Source organism: Lontra canadensis, unplaced genomic scaffold (assembly GCF_010015895.1).
Source record: "Lontra canadensis isolate GAN:19392208 unplaced genomic scaffold, GSC_riverotter_1.0 scaffold2, whole genome shotgun sequence".
Classification (NCBI taxonomy): domain Eukaryota; kingdom Metazoa; phylum Chordata; class Mammalia; order Carnivora; family Mustelidae; genus Lontra; species Lontra canadensis.
In genome coordinates this window covers 54,397,620-54,409,679 of record NW_022630996.1, presented here as the reverse complement: position 1 = coordinate 54,409,679, position 12,060 = coordinate 54,397,620, and the positions used below count along the sequence as shown (strand labels likewise).

The 12,060-nt window shown below is 35.1% G+C and overlaps 1 pseudogene; it reads left to right on the top strand.

Annotated features, from left to right (window-relative positions):
* The first annotated feature begins 4,317 nt into the window (after window positions 1-4,317).
* Window positions 4,318-4,794, top strand: LOC116872614 (annotated as a pseudogene).
* Window positions 4,795-12,060: the final 7,266 nt, after the last annotated feature.

Here is a 12,060-nt window from a genome sequence, read left to right as displayed (position 1 = left end):
ATTTAAAAAATTAAAAATAAATAAAAATAAAAAACAACACGAGTGTGCAGCAATTGGATACATGCAAACTGTGCATGTGCAGACAAATCACTGGACAGAAGTTGTGAAACTGAAGTTAAGTGATAGTGTAGAGTATGATAAAAGGGACATTTCCAATCAAAGAAGAAACATTGAAGAAAACAGGGGATGTTGTTGGGACAAATCACTAGGCACTTGGAAATCACAAATAATTATTTCTCTTCACACTTTAAACTGCAGATGATTCAAAGACATATTGTGAATAAAAATGAATCTGTATAGGTGCAAAAATAGAATGTGGGAGAATATTTTTACAAATTTGGGGTCAAGAGATTTTTCTTAAAAAGTCGAAAACTCAAAAGCCATAAAGATGTCATATGGCTTCATCATAATTAATTGTCTCAAATGGCAAATAAAATAAAATAACCCACCAAAAATAAGATGACATGACAAAGAAAAACTGGAAAAAGCTTTTCCTGTACTCATTTTCATTTTTAATAAAACCTCTAACAAATTAAGAGAAAATGTTTAATGGTACTACCAGAATGTGGATAAAGCATTGAGAGGCAGTTTGCTGAAATTGACAGAGAGTTGGCCAAGAGACATAATGCATATTCAACCTTATAATTAAAAAAATAAAGAAGGAAAAGTCAGTTTTTCACTTATCATAACAGCCAAAATTCAAGTGTTTAATATTTAAAGGAATACCTAAATTGTGTCCCTCTGGCAATCCTTCTGGTGAAGAAGCACCCTCTTCCCATTTTATAGTAACCATTTTGCCTGCCCCATATAATAGTTAACTGCTCCTACCTTCCCAGGAAATAGTTAACTACTTCTACCTTTCCCCCATTCCAGGAGCTGCTGAATGTGATGCTGTAGACCCTCCTGTCCTGTCACACTCTGTAGGTTAGATCCTGGTTAGGTACACCCTCTTCACAGTTTGACAATATCTACCAAAATTAAAAGGACAATACATCTTTTAGCACCCTTTTCAGAGACTTAGGTATAAGATCCTTAAGACAAAAGATAAAGGAAACATTTCCTTTTTATTGTTTGTGCTCCAGTGATATTTGAATTTTATTTCAAAATAAGTACATACTATTTGTATGATAAAAATGCTATTAAAAAGCAAAATGTAAAACTAAATCATTAATGGAATGAAAAATTCATATTGGAGTAGATAGCACTTAAAATGAAAACATAAAAATAGTGGTAAAGATACAAATGATACAAACATACAGTTAATACCACAAGAAGGGCCCTGAGATACAATAACCACAAAGTGAGAAGTATGGTAGCTTTATGGTACAGACCCAGTGGAACTTTCCTAAGGAGGAAATACGTAACTGGAACAGGAACAACAAATCATATTTTAAGAAGGAAAAGAAAATCTCCCATAATTGAAAAAAAGAGTCTTCATGTTGAAAGTCTAATTATAATTTCTCTATGATTACTGAAATGTAGTCCATTCAGAAATCAGACACATAATTAAGATCAAGAAGAAAAAACAAATCAACCCTCTTGGCTTTGCCACTGAAATAAAGGAAAATGTACTACACAACACATATTTGATTATAAAGTGTAGATTCATTAACCATGGAGTGAACTTTGTACCCTATAGAGAAATATTTTTTGAGAAATACATTCCAAGTTTTCATTACCAGAACCATATTCCTATTACTATTCTCTCATTCTCCAGGAAACTGCCCTCCAGAGAAGTTAAACCAGAGAGAGGTGGATAGGCAGACAAAGCAAAGTGTGGGAGTGAGGAATTGTACTGAAATAGGGAGGCTAAACACATAGCTGCATACCGAATGGGAAAACATTCAACACCTTCCTGTCGGAGCAGCTGTCAGAATGCTAGAAAACAGGGTATACACTCACTCATGAAGGAGACTTGAGGATACCGCTTTTCTGAAGAATCCTGCCAGTTTCAAAGAAAAGAACAAGAGATTTTTAATGAACACCACCTATAGAGTTCCTATAGTATCTGGTTTGATTTTCAGAACCTTATTCTTGAATGTCAACAGATAAATCATAGAAAGCCTCTTTAATGAAATATACACACATAATAAAAAGGGGGGAGGGGCAGCTAAAATGAAACAGCAAAAAATAAAGTCGATAACAGAGAAAGAAAATCAGGACAGAAACAAGAGGTTACAAAACAGGAAAAAAATCAATGCACATGAAATAACACTTCAAATTTAAGAATACGGTAGTAAAAATAAAGAAAAAATTCAACATAAGTTTTACAAGACTATGGAATCGCCCAAAAAGTAAAGTAAAATAAAGATGACAAATTTAGTTTATAACTGGCACTTTACTGAATAGGATAGTTCTTATTTAGTCTAAGAAATTGTGACTAGTTTTACCAAGTACAAAAGTTCTCAAAAACTAACAAGTTAGGATAAAAAAATTTTTTTGAATGTTCATCCTAAACATTTTCCCCAGTTTTACGGAGATATAATTGCATACGTTATACTAATTTTAGATATACAGCATGATGATTTCATATAGTTCTACAAAAAAAATGTCTGAAAAGAAAGAATGGAAATTAGGAAGTTGAAAAAATACATAGGCATCGAATTTTATTTCTCTTTCAGAGAAAATTTAAAAATGTGAAAATCAAACTCCATTTCTGATGGAAAATTTTACTGAGAGATCATACAATTCCTCCTCAATAAACTTTTAAAGAAAATTTAGCTTTTATATGACAGGATTCTGTGACTCTTTGTCTAGGTCCTTTGCTGTTAAGCTATAGCAATTAATGTCATGTTCTCCAAACTCAAGGCATTAGTGTTATTAAACTCCAAAAATGTTGCACAAGATAAACTCCACACTTTGGAGTTCGTAATAGGTACTTGCAGTTACAACCTACATAAATACATAAAAAACATGAAACCTGAGTTTCTACATTTTTTAAGAGATTTTTCTATTCATACCTTTATTCCAATGCTTTAGCAGCTTTAAGTCACGTGCTACAAGCCTATCACAAACAGGCAGAAATGAAGCCCCACCAGTTGACAAATATAAATCATCCTTTGATCGGGGTTTCCCTGTCAAAAGACTCTGAGGTAAAGTTGTACATGATAGAGGCAGCATTTGTATTTTAGAATTTCTCACAGTCACTAATTTGGCAGAACTCACAAAATACGCAGCTGAAGAAGGGCGACACTGAAACATCCACTTTCAGAACCAAAATCTGAACACACTGGCAGTACATACTACCTAAGACAAGCTGAACCCCTAAGAAGTCTGGGGTTAGTATTTGCTCATTTACTTTTGCAGACTATCTTGCTGCCTAGGACCTAAGCAAATCAACCAGTGAATTTCTAGACATACAAATAACAAACAATAGTTACAGGTCTCGTGGACTTTTGAAATTTTATTTTGCTCTATTTTATTATTCAAATGCACTGAATCTTTACAACTCTTAAAAAAAAAATCCTCCTGGTATTAATATCACAAAGGAATTTTCTTTCTAAAAGAGGAAAAGCTGTATCTCTTCACATAATTACCGGTGAAAGAAGAGACAGTTGTTTCTTTTTCAATCAGTATTTCTAAATTTCAGTTCCAACAATGTATCTACGTAACGTTAAGCATTTCCACTTCTTGCTTTTTCATTTTGGCCTTAGCAGCTCTTGCTCCCTCCCAAAGTACAAATAAGACACATATCATAGTATTTACCAAATACTGTTATAGCCTTTGGTTACTGGGAGAAGAGCTAGCCGTTAAGGCTGGTAAAACTCAGTGTTGTGCTGGTTAGACAATGTAACAAGGACCAGCTCATCCAAAGTAGGCTTTGCCAAGGGTGGCTTTAAAGATTTTTATTTATTTATTATTTGACAGACAGACAGCAAGAGAGGGAACATAAGCAGGGGGAGTGAGAGAGGGAGAGGGAGAAGCAGGCTTCCTGCCATCAGGGAGACCAACGTGGGGCTCAATCCCAGGACCCTGGAATCATGACTTGAGCCCAAGGCAGACGCTTAATGACTGAGCCACCAGGCGCCCCGCCAAGGGTGGCTTTAAAGAGGTTTCATGAGTTGTTGGGATATCTCCTGGTTGTATTTTGGAATGGGGCTAGCCATCAGACAAATAGACATTACTTGTCTCCTGGCATGTTATTTAATATTCAGAGGGAATGTTTGCAGCAATATTACCTTGGTAAGACAAGAAATAAAGGGGAAGATGACGCATATTTTATTGTTCTTTGGCAATTTTTGCTTAAGGACTGAGATTATAGTGTCTTCACAACTGCATCTAAGATGATTTTCTCAAAGAAGTGAAAAATGAGCCTTTTACGAAGATGGCGCCGAAAGCTAAGAAGGAAGCCCCTGCCCCTCCCAAAGCCGAAGCCAAAGCAAAGGCTTTGAAGGCCAAGAAAGCGGTGCTGAAAGGCGTCCACAGTCACAAAAAAAAGAAGATCCGCACATCACCTACGTTCCGACGACCCAAGACTCTGTGTCTCCGAAGGCAACCCAAATACCCTCGAAAGAGCGCCCCCAGGAGAAACAAGCTTGATCACTATGCCATCATCAAGTTCCCCCTGACTACTGAGTCAGCCATGAAGAAAATAGAAGACAACAACACACTTGTGTTCATTGTGGATGTCAAGGCCAATAAGCACCAGATCAAACAGGCTGTGAAGAAGCTCTATGACATTGATGTAGCCAAGGTCAACACCTTAATCAGGCCTGATGGAGAGAAGAAGGCATACGTTCGCTGGCCCCTGACTATGATGCTTTGGATGTTGCCAACAAAATTGGGATTATCTAAACTGAGTCCAGCTGGCTAAATCTAAATACAATTTTTTCATGATAAAAAAAAAAAAAAAAAAGAAGTGAAAAATGAAAAATTTCTCTTCACAGATGTACTGTCATCTATAGGGAGCTCTAACAAGATTCTCATATAACTGGCTTCCTAAATTTTCTGCAATCTTGTTTATTTTCATCCACTAGAAGATGTCTATAATTATCCAGGAATATACCTTTTAGATGCCAGTATTATATACTAAGACTGGACATTAAATCTCTCACTAGTCAATGCCAAAGTACGTTAGAAAAATTAGAGACATTGACACTGATGATGACTAAAGCAAAAAAGGTGGACTCATTGCTGGCCTAGAATGCCTATAGAGACATGGCTTTGTCGACTAGAATCATAATTAATTAATTCTGTCATTTATTTTACAAACTTCCTCCAAGATTCTGTGTAAGCTCCTGGTAAACAAAATTGTATGTTACCAGTTCTCAAGGAGTGCATAATTCATATCTGTACTCTCAGCCTTTCAGTGTGTATGGAATAATAAAAGACTGGCTGGCTTTTTTATCCTACTTTATTTACACATTTTTTTTTTAATTTTAGGAAACTATTTTTAAAATGCCATCACAAACAGCTGTGCATATATACCAGAATGAAATTAAGATGTCATATTTACATCAAAAACTTCAGTAGGAAAGAAAATCGTATAAATGGAATTTGTTTCGCAGACCCAATTCCATTCCTTTCTATCCCTTAACCCCTACCAGCAAGCACTGTCATCAATTTAATGGGAATCAGATTCTCCCCATATCCCCCAGTCCATGGCCAGGACTCAGAACTACCAGCACTTGCATCTCTTTGCCTATGGCTCTCTTTGACCACTAGAATCTACCTACCCACCCTTGTGCAGTTGGCCAGAAGTCTCAAGAACTACACCACTTCCTTCCCCCAAGCAGCCCTTAGCAAGCGATGGATGGAAGTTGGTATGTCTGGTCCCTTAACTGAGATCAGAAGTGCCTGTCCCACACGGTTGTCCAGAGTTCTACCGCAGGACGCTACTCTGTCCAGTTACTCACAGTTACAGTTCACTTGGTAACACATACTTTTTGTTGTTTCATTTCTCCATTCCCCCTCTTGGTGTTCTTTGAGATTACCTCCCAAATAAACTACCTGCACTTTTAAAGCTTTGTCTCAAGGTATGCTTTCATGTGTTAATAGAGCTGAAAAATAAAGCTTATTCATTTTAAAATCTACGGAACAAACATATACTTTATTTCTACGTTTTCCTTTTGGTGGTCGTTTAGACTGAATCAGCTATTTTGCTATTAAAAGGCTACCATGAACAACTTTATATACCCCTCCTTGTGCAAACATGCAAGTTTCTTCCACTAAACATCCCTATGTGGTATCATTCCTTAGTTACAAGCATGCACAGCTTCATTTTATCAGATATTACCAAATTACACACCAAAATATTTAACAAAATCTTACTTCAGCAAAGGCTGATTTCATAAGATTGTTAAATTTTGTCAATTTCATTTTGCTTCTACATATTTCATCAAATAATCAGCAAATGATACTAACCATTTGTTCAGAATTTGGAACCAAGCTGGAGAGTAGAGAAAATAGAGAGTTCTGTGTGCCAAAAAAAACTGGAACTCAATTAAAAATTACCCACATTAATAGTTAGAAACCCATCAATAGATACAAACATACAAATGGATATGAAAAAATACGTTCATAATTACACATACTTACATTATTTTAAGTATATTTAAATAGTTTTTATAGTATAATTAAGTATAATGAAGTAGTATATGTTCTATAACTAAGGCGAGATATATATATATATATATAAATGTATGTCTATGTCACGGTCAATAATCAATGTATCTATATAAATTACAAGCCTTGGTCATGAATAGTATCTACCAAATATGCCTCATAGTTGGGAACAAAGTATGTAATATGATTTGAAATCTCCATTTTCCTAAAATATTGCCCTTTTAAAGGCCTAAGTATCTTCAAATTGTGACTTACAAATTTGTTTACATAAAGACTCCTGTTAGGGGCGAGACACCTGGGTGGCTCAGTGGGTTAAAGCCTCTGCCTTCAGCTCAGGTCATGATCTCAGGGTCCTGGAATGGAGCCCCACCTCAGGCTCTCTGCTCAGCAGGGAGCCTGCTTCCTCTTCTCTCTCTGCCTGCCTCTCTGCCTACCTGTGATCTCTGTCAAATAAACAAAATCTAAAGAAAGAAAGAAAGAAAGAAAGAAAAAACTAAGAAGGTTATGGGAAAAAAAAAAGACTCCTGTTAATGCCTCGCACTAGTGGGGAGAGAAGCGTCTAAAGAAAGGAACTAAAACTGAGGAACTTGAGGGTAAGTAGGCAGCAGTAAAAGGCACTATAAAACCATTAATTATAAAAGGGCACAAAAACACTGGTGAATGGACTCAAAGAACAAAACATGAAGCTTTGTTCAGGGTCAACTCCACCTTAAATAATGTTAACAATAGTACTGGTGTAGTCCCATTTCATGTTTTTATTTCCTGGAAACCTTCTTCAAATTATGAAATTCTTGCTTTCCAAAACATGTTTTAAAAAAAAAAAAAAAACCTTTTTAAAGACTTTATTTGTCAGAAAGAGCATGAGGCAGGCAAAGGGAGATGCAGGCTCCAAACTGAGCAGGGAATGTGATGTGGGGCTCAATCCCAGGAACCCGGGATCATGACCTGAGCTGAAGGCAGACAACCAACTAAGCCACCCAGGTGCCCTCCAAAACATGTTTTTAGAGAATATTTTTATTAACTTATTCTTCACATATACACATGACCATTTAAAATAAAACAGATACTCCATCCAGTCCTAATCTTCAAATATTTCAGTGACATTCCACATAAAAGTAAGTTTGGCAAAGGCAAACTGGAATGAAACCTGAGAAAGTTGGGGTATGGACTGCCTACAAACTGGATGTTTTATCCACGAATAATCAAGAATGGACATGATAAGGGGCGCTTGGGTGGCTCAGGTAGTTCCGCGTCCAACTGTTGATTTCGGCTCAGGTCATGATCTTGGGGTTGTGCCAATCAAGCCCAGTGTCTGCACAGCTTGGGATTTCTCTCTCCCTCTGCCCCTCACCTGCCTCCTGCTTGCCTGCTCCCTTAAAAAAGAGAAAAAAAAAATAAAAAAGAATGGACATGATAGGAAGACTACAATGACATTTGGGTAAAACATACAATCTCTATACACAAATACAATAGATATGAGATGCATCTTACATATTATAAAAATAGTAGAAACAACCAAGTTTTAGAAACACTAAATGAGGGGGGAAAAGCCACTAAATGGGTATAAGACTGCCATTGGCTTACGAAGACTTTGGGTTCATTTTAACCCTCAAAAATATCTAGAGCCGATTTTTATTAGCACCTACAGTCAGACGGTTTGATCTGAAATGCTTGTTCATGTCCTGATGATGTGGTAATGGTCTAGTAACCTAAAATCTTCTATATTATACTCATTTTATCTAATATAATTTTAATTCCACTCAAAAAAATCAAAATAAGACAAATATATCTGTAAATACAGAAATTTAAGCATATTCCATTGCTAAATCAACTTTGTCTATGTTGAATAGTGGATTATTTGCAAAATTTACTTGCAAGCATATACCTATGAATAAAGAGAACAAAAAAATGAAGACTGTAAGGATGTCAACTCAAAAATATTATGTAGATACTTTTGGATAGTAAATAGCCCAGTAAAATATAGTTCATCCTTTTTAGATACTTCAGGTATTTCCTTACAGACGAGTGAAGAGAGAGGATAGACTATTAATACATAAACACAATTTCATTTGGAACTCAAAGTTTCAAATATTTATCACACTCTGAGTCAACCAAAAGAAAAATACCAGTGGAAGAACAGCAATGTGAACATTGCATACAAAGATGATTTTGAAAAATATACAAAAATGAAATAACATGTAAGGAAATAATTATCAAAAGAAGTTGAATTTTTTCAGCTACTAAGAAATTAGAGTGAAAATAAAATTATTTATATTTAGACATACATACCTACAGGCACATACGTGCGTGTGTGTATACATGTATACATACACATACATGAAGATTCTTGACTTTAACTCACTACTGGGATCACCTGCAGGCTTTTTCAGGCTGATTGCTGCTCAAGGGAGAGACACTAGGGAAACCCATTCAGCCTGATCCAATTTAGATATGCAAATTTTATCTTGTGTGCTCGAAAGGGACATTATGGCACAGCACAATTTGCATTTTTGTTTGTAAGATATAATATTTCTAACCTAATAAAAACATTCCCCTATTGTCCACTTCAACACTCACAACATTTTATCCTATCCATTGGTCCCTTTCAATTTTCAACGGTACTTTTGTATCTTAGAATATCAAATTGCTTTATTAGGAAGAGACAAATATATTATGGAAGACACTCTCTCCCAAAAGAGGGAAAACCTTAAGTGGTAATTAACTGGTTAACATATGACATATTTTGGAGGGAAGAGACAAAGAGAGTCCTTGGAAGAAAAGAATACCATTGTTCTATGTAAAAAATACATTTTTTGATGAGTCTGATAAAAAGTTACACTTTGGAATGAGAACTAGATTTTTCAATTAACAAGATAACTTTACAGAAAGATACTATATTCAAAGAAGGTTTCATCAGTTTAGCTAATGAGCTTTGAAAAATCATTTTAAGAAAGACTTTTGGGTTAAGATCTATCTATAAGTCATATTTTTAGAGAAACCTTTTTTCTCACTATTAAGACAAACTGTGTATCTGCCCTTATACTAATGTTTCTCTTCTCACTTCTACTAAAATTTCTGTCAATACAATTTCCACACAGAAATAATTTAAATGAAACTATGCCTCATTCAGTAGACAAGACAATGAAATTTCCACTCTAAAAGTGGTATTACTTTTCTTGTTGACTCTCAATCATACTCATTTCCCTCTACATTTATCCAAGATGGAAAACATAGGAGGAAGAACAGTTTGGAGAGCAAGGACAGGAGGGCCATTTTGGCTATGTATAAAATGTAGAAATGTGGGAGAATAACATAAGTGGACAAATGGATATACAGCTCTGTATTGAAAATTAAAGATTTTGAAATTGGAAAAATGTATTTTCAAGAAGTTCATGCTCATTTTTTTCCCCTATGCAGTATAAAGTTCAGTAAGGAAAGAAGCTATTGATTTTCTATTTCTTAAGCTTGCCCTCCCTTCTCCAAGCCAACTTCCATTAACTTGGCTTTGGACTTTGTAGCCTCAGAACACCTCACCACAATACACTGTCAATGCGTCTATCAAAACCATGTATACCTCACAATTTCTTTTTGTCTTTAGGGAAATACCTCAACATTTTACTATCTTTACACGTTATTCTCACCTACTTGTAGGAAACCATTCCCCTTATCTTCCCTGCAACACTAATGACTGTGCCCTCAAGACACTGTGGTCCCTCAAGCACAATGATCAAACTGAGACCTCCTTTGTCTTTGTTCATGACACCCCTTCTTCTGAAAATATCCTATCCCCTCATCTTCCTTATCTGGCTTTCCTCTACTTATACTGTAAAATTCTATCAATTTTTCTCCTCTAGGGGTTCCTTCCTAAACCTTAGGCTGAGTTACATGCCCATAGTGGGTGGGTCCTCTACATGACCCCTATAGGTGAGTCATGGCTGTCCAGGTCTGAACTCTATCATCTGTCTCCATTGTCACTTGTGAACTCTGGGAGCTGTTAGCATTTTTTCACATTCCAATTCACAGCTCCTAGGGAGAGGTCTGCACAGAAGCAGCACTCTGGGTATTTGGGTATTTGTTGAACTCAGGTGAATTTGGATTTTCACTTTCAATGTTCAGCTGATAAATCCGTGGTCAGGAAATAAATATTTTGAATATGGAAAAGAATCCAGTTTGTTACTACATTTATAACTTATTTCCAATAACCTTCTAACTTAGTTTTACCTAAACTATTGTGTTATAACCTTCAATTTTCTTTTCACTCCTTTGAAATCCATAAAATAGTGACACCCGTTACTATAATATCCCAAACCTTACTTAACCAAAGCAGCAGTGAAGGAGGACACTGCAATGAGCCACTTAACAGTGTGTTACCTTTTGTTGCTACATGGTTCACACCTCAGCTTCAACACTCACCAGCTTAAATGGGGGTCAATTAAATGATTTATGCCTCAGTTTTCCTATCTCTAGCATGGGATAAGGGCTACATTAGAAAACAGCAGAATTTATTATAATTTTTCAGGTTAAATGAGGTAATGCATTTTATGTTTCTCTACAAGAATAGGGATAAAAAGTAGTGTAGTATATTTATACATTCACTATACTTCAATTAATTTCAATTATATTTACAAACATGGATAAATCTCAAAAATAAATGGGTTAAGTCATGAGAGGATACTAACAGCAGGATTCACTTTATGTAAAATTTAAAAACATATACAAGTACATAACTCCATTAAAAGTATCCATAAAGCAAAATATATTTTAAACAATATCACTCAAAATATGAATCATGACAAAATACAAATAAAATCCAAACTCGTTTTGTTTTTAATTTTTCAAATACTTAAAAGTCTTTAACATTCCAACCAGCCATCCACATCAAATAAAGAATATGAAGACTATGTAATGCCAACAGCACAAAAAAAACTGATGTTCCAGAATCAAATTTATGCAACAGCATGAGGGAGAAGAAAACTAATTATATAACTTCTCAAGGCAGAATTTTAAAATAATGTCTTTAATGAAATTTGGAATCATACTACTCAAGTTGAAGTAATCCATTTTCTCCCTCATGGACGTTTTACTATTTTAAAGTTCTCCTACAACATACATTTTGATTGCAACACAGCCTAATTGCCTTGTAATTTATTCAACTATCATGTTTAATTTTTTCTAATATTTCACTTTTAAAATCATTTGTATAATTTTAAGGTAAATTCAATTTTAGTATATGTGCTGCCGAAGCGAGCACTTAAGGTAAATTCATACAAATGAATCGTAATTTTTAAAAAGATCACTCTTCCGAAGTTTTTAGATTTCCAGAAAAATTGAGCAGATAGTAAAGAGCGTTCTCATTTATCCTACATCCAGTTTCCCCTTTTAACATTGTATCTTAGTATTAGATAATTAATGGACCAACACTGCTGAATTATTAATGTCCATTACATAATCAAATTTCCTTAGTTTTTCCTTAATGAACTTTCTCGATTCTAATGA